Source organism: Mesoplodon bidens (genome assembly GCF_964165515.1).
Source record: "Mesoplodon bidens genome assembly, chromosome: 14".
Classification (NCBI taxonomy): domain Eukaryota; kingdom Metazoa; phylum Chordata; class Mammalia; order Artiodactyla; family Ziphiidae; genus Mesoplodon; species Mesoplodon bidens.
In genome coordinates, this window is record NC_138170.1 from 4,481,195 (window position 1) to 4,487,026 (window position 5,832).

The window sequence follows — 5,832 nt, forward strand, 5'->3', positions numbered from 1 at the left end:
GGAACCTAAGAAGGGGCCAAAGCAGGCAGGTGTTATACTTTTAGATAAAGTAAAAATAAATCTGGAGGAATTGACAGAATAAAGAAACTTAGGTTTGGGATACCCACTTAGTGAAGAACCAACATAAACAGAGTTTGGGTTTGGGGTAGTAAATTAAAGAAATAATAAGGTTTTTAAACATATAATTCTCAGGCTGAATTCCTTGTCTTTGTCATAAGAGTGTCTTTCTACCTCTAGATACAGGGAGGGTGTCTTTCACATGACATTTATTTCCTGCTTTCAGGGAGACAGAAAGGAAGGTCACAGTGTCCCTTGTGCTTAGCTGCTCCTATGGTAACTTTAATTCAAAATAAACAATATGTCACTGAGGCCCATTTTGGGGTGGCCTACTCTGGGCCCCAATAGTACCAAGTATACTGGATACCACCCATCTGCATCCTCTGATAAGTCTGAAGAATATGAGTGAATATCTTATTTATTGAAAAAGTAAAAAGTTTTCTTTCCCTGGTTACAAGATCTTAAGAAATAAAATTATTTTTACTACATGCAGAAATAAAATGTATTAGTGAAACAAACACATGTAAATCTGACAATCAGGGGGGAAAATTATCATGTATTTCTTTGTTTAAACCTTCAGTCCCTATAAAGAGAAAAAAATCACCATAAATTCTCCAGGCAAATACAGCAAAAATTTTCTCTGTATATTCGTCCATTTTGTATATTCTTCCATTATTTTTTAAACTACATGGGAATCAATCAATACAAAATATATGGTATTAATTTATGTCCTTTAAAAGCACACATGCATTTTATCAAGTAGTTTGTATTCTTCCTGCAACTGGCATTGCATTTTTCATGCAATATTATGTTAAGATTTAGCTTATTTGATTGAACTATTGTTTAGTATTTCATTATATTTGATTTATCTATTTATCTTGATATACACATGCCTCTTTCTGTGGCTATTTATTTAAGCTTTTTCTTCCTAAATTTTCATTCTGTATTCACTTGTGTTCCTTAGATTCCAAATGGATAGTGTTCAGTGATTCTTGTAAGTATTTAGTTTCACCGCAGCATCTCAGAAGCAATTGACATCAAGCCAACAACTTCAATGACCCTAGAAACCCAGCCTCCTCACCAGCTACCCTGACCTTCCTTAATTATCAGCTTCATACAGTACCCACCTGCTTGGATATTTTGAGTGATGGCAACTATTTATGCTCAGACGTATTAAACATGTTGAAATGAATGGAAGTCTAACCTATGGCACCTGAAGTGTGTCTTGTGAGGTTAGTGTACCTAAGAAGAAATGGAGGGACCTCCTAAAGCCACCAAAAGTTGTGCTTAGTCATTTGGGTTTGGCCATCTCCTCACCACTCCAACCCATGCCTGACACCAAAGACAGGACTCCATATTTACAGGGAGTAGAAGGAAACCTACCAATTTACTATTGGAAGAAAGGGGGTAGATTAAGGAGGAAGACAGCTTTGAATGAAATATTAGCATCATCGGGGTCTAGGAAGCTATGTCCTGTGCCATAAGTAATGTACTGAATCATAAGCAACCAATCCCTGATGGACTCACCTTACTAACATTCGGCCACTTTCTTTTTCATGAACAACTCAAGTTGGGTGTGGTTTATACTGAGGAATGCTGTTGGTGGTAAAGGCTTCTGAAAAGGTACAGTGTCCTATGGCAGCTATAACAAATTTCCATAAACCTGGCAATTTAAGATGAGAGAAATTTATTCTGGAACTGTTCTAGAGGCCAGAAATTTGACACTAGTATCACTGGGACAAAATCAAAGTGTTGGCAGGGCTGAGCTCCCTCCAGATGCTCTACTGGAGCCTCCTCTTGCAGATTATGTGCACAATGGGATAGTAATATTACTTGTTTCATAAGGTTGGAATGATGAAAAAATAAGTTAATATAAGTAGAAGCTATATAAAATTTCTGGTAATATGTAGGTAACACCAATATTATCTGGATAAGAGAAGTGTCCATACTGAAGTAATATCCAAATGAATACGCTTTTCAAGAATTACTGTCAAGTGTGTCCAAAGCCTAAAACAATCCATGGGACATTCAGTTCCGAGGATAAGTGCATCATAGCAAAAGCACAACTATTGAGGCAGAACTTAAAATTTATGCCAGTTTTGCTCTGTCCATAAGAGAGGCCTCAGGATACTTTTTGTGAATAATTACCTGAGTGGGTTTCAAAAGTCACATTTTCCCAAGAAATGTAGTTACACACTGGGGAAGGAAAAATAAAAAGGAGATGGGTAGCCAAAATACCAATATTATAAGTTCTATGCATTTTACTGATTTAACCAACTCTGGTCCTGAAAGACAGAATTTAGGGGAGGAGTTGGGCCAATATTCATTTAGGATTTGGGGACCTTCTAGAGGAGAGAGTCTCAAGACCCCAGAAACTTCTTCCCTGAGAGTGAATCGAAAATAGTTTGTGAAAGACCATCTGAAGCACAGGCTCTGCTGGTGGGTCACTCATTAACCAGAGTAAGAGTTGATCCTTAGTGTCTTTGTTTTCCTAAAAGATGGGTTGCAGTACTACCTTTGGAAATCAGTGCTTTGAATCCTCTGGATTCAGTGGAATTTTCTTGGAAAGTTTTCCTTAGCCTAAGCCACCTGCCAATTCCTTTCAGGCCTGCTCCCTCATGTCGGGAGTCCTTTTGCCAGAGATAAGATTTTTTTACTCTTATTCCAAGACAGGAAGGTTAAGCTGAAGCCTGTGATAGTGGGGGGGGGGAGAGTAAAGTGAGGGAATGAGAACAATGTCATGAAAAATCTGGAACCTTTATAGAACCATGAATGGGCAAAGCAGCCAATGGCTTTTGTTCAGTAGACAAACCAGTTTTCTAACCTGAAAGAATCTGCAGGTTTCCACAAATCTTAGAAACTTGGCAGCTGGATGTGGATACATTTAGATCTGGGAGAGAAAAGTCAGCCTGTGTTGAATTTGAAAGACTTCCAATGGTTGCTTCTTCCCTGTCATAAGACAGCTTATTTGGAGCCCGATTATGTGGGGAGCAGCCAGCCTGAAGCTGGCAAGAGTTAGCTACCAGCTGTTTTCACTTCACACCAAGATCCAGAGAGTGGCTAGGATCTACTGAAAAGATTTCACACTTCTCTTTCTTGGTGAGCATTCCAGAGTTTCGTCTCAAGGGACAGCTGGCACTGCTGGGATGGAAAAACAGATTGTCTATGTGATGTGCAGAGCTCAGATGATGTTGGTGGGTGGGGGTGGAGGAGTGTCCCGGGTACCAGGAGTCTAAGTGGTGACATGCCACATTTAGTAAGCTGCCAGCATGTGCATATTTTGTTTAATCAGCGGTGTTGTAAGTCACAGCATATGCTTTGTCACTTCTTGATGTTTTATTGGTAAGCTACTGTGTTTTTTTAGTGAAATCTTATGTCTTCTCTGAGTGAGATTTGCTTATCATCAGCAACTCAGCACCACATGTCATGCCCAGACTTTCCTGTACATGCCTCCCACCCCCTTGCTCCAGCACCTTGTTTCTTGCCATCCTGCAAATACAGATTCCTCTTTGAGCTTCCCAATGGGAATGCAGTAGGGGAATGGGTCAGAGAAACTCAGGGACCAAGAGTGAAAAACATTTGTCCAGAATCAGGGATGCAGCCTGTTAAATTCTGGTAGGAAAGGCAGTGGGAGCCAGAGGTTCACAATGGAGTGGGTAACAAAGACTTAGCAAAATCTGGGGGCAAAATCTAGACAGAGACAGAGAAAAGACCAAGGATGCCACCAGCAAGAATAGCACCTGCTGCTGAATTGAAAGTTTCTGAGTAGGGGTCCTTGTCTGTGCTCCTAGGCTATCAGGTCCCCAGAAAATTTTGACCACCAAATGAGGTGACACTGCCCAGTTCACCAAAATGAGCTGTCATCCCTCTTGACTCTTTGGAACCCAAGTTTTTATGAAGTTCTCTCTTGGCTTAATCTGGGTATTCCCAAGAAGATGCCTGCATGTTCCTCAGGAAGGGTCTCCTGTATCTTCAAAAATATTCCAACCAATGCAAAGCTTTATGAAAGTCAGAGCTATAAGTAAAGGTTTCTTGTTTTTTTTTTTCCTCTTCTGAAAAATTTAGTCTAAGATGATACTGTGGCTTTCTCAAAGGGAGGAACATAAATGAAGAGGCAGAGGCTTGTCCTTTTTCTAGCCTTCACTACAATCAAGACACTTAACTGTATCACAAGGCTCTCTCTTGATATCCCTGAAGGGACTCCCCTTCTCTTCTCCCTCATCCTTAAACCTTTGCTATCACTAATCTGTTCTCTATCACTGTAATAAGGTTATTTCATGAACGATTTATAAATAGAATCAACTAGTATGTATCTTTTGATATTGGATTTTTCACTTGCATTATTTCCTAGAGGTTTTCCAAATTATTGTCTTTATCAATGTTTGCTCCTTTTTCTTGCTGAATAGTGCCTGTGGTGTGGACAAAAGGTAGTTTGTTAAACCATTCACATACCTAAGGGCATTTGGGTGGTATCCAGTTTTGTGCTATTACAAATAAACCTGCTATAAACTTTTCTTTTCAAGTTTCTATGTGAAAATATATATTTTTTTTAAATTTATCTTGGATATTTGTTTAGCAGTCCCCAGAGGGGCATCTACAGCATTAAATACCTACATTAGAGAAGAAGATAGATCTCAAATCAACAATCAAGGTTGTTACCAAAAATCTAAACTAAACCCAATAGCAGGAGAATAAAGGAAGTAATCCAGATAAGAGCAAAAATCAGTCATTAATGTTCTGATATAAATGCAGCTTAAACAATTTTTATAAACTCCTACACCTCTCAAGAGAGAAATACACATTCTTTTCAAGTGCACATACACAGGTACCAATATCAACCATATTCTCAACTATAAAACAAATCTCGATAAATTTAAGTATTCAAATCATACAAAATATGTTTTCTGACCTGAGCTGCAAGCAGAACAGTAATTGAAGCCATCCAACCCAAAGATAGCTCTTTAAGATGGTCCATAAAATTGACAAAACCTCTAACCTAACTGAAGAAGAAGAGTGAGATCCCAATGGCTAATACCAATAATGGGAACAGAGACATCACTACAAATCCAACAGACCTTAAAAGGCACTGGAAATGTTATAGGTAACTTCACATCAACAAATATGGCAATTCATATGAAATAGAAATGTTCCTTGAAAGACACAAACTAAAAAGCTCATTCAGGCCTTCCCATAAAGAAAACGTTGTAAGGAAATTACTTCACTAGTGAATGCTACCAGACATTTAAGGAAGAATTAATGTCAATTCTATGTAAATTCTGTCAATAAATAGAAGATAAAAGAACATTTTCCAGCACATTTTATAAAGTCATCATTATGCTGATATGAAAACCAGAAAAATATATGAAAAATCTAAGCAAAAATACTCATCATGAACAAAACTATAAAATGCCCTACAAAATTTTAGTATATTGAATAAAGAAATATATTAAAGAATAAACCATGACCAAGGATTATTTACCTCAGAAATATGGGTTGTTTTATCACTCAAAAGCATCAGTATAATTCACCATACTAATGGAATATAAAAGAAAAATATGTCTGGATATTATTATTTTAAAGGAGCAAATACTCCAACTGTAATACAGAATTACAAGGTTGTGTCTAGAATTCCTCCTTATCTTATTTGTAATTACATTCTCCCACAGAGAGAAAACTGGCTCTGATTACCTACAGTATATTTACTTATGTATTTACCCAACTCCAGTATTTATATAATGTATTTTTCAGGTTATTATTCTAGATCCTTGTGAGAAA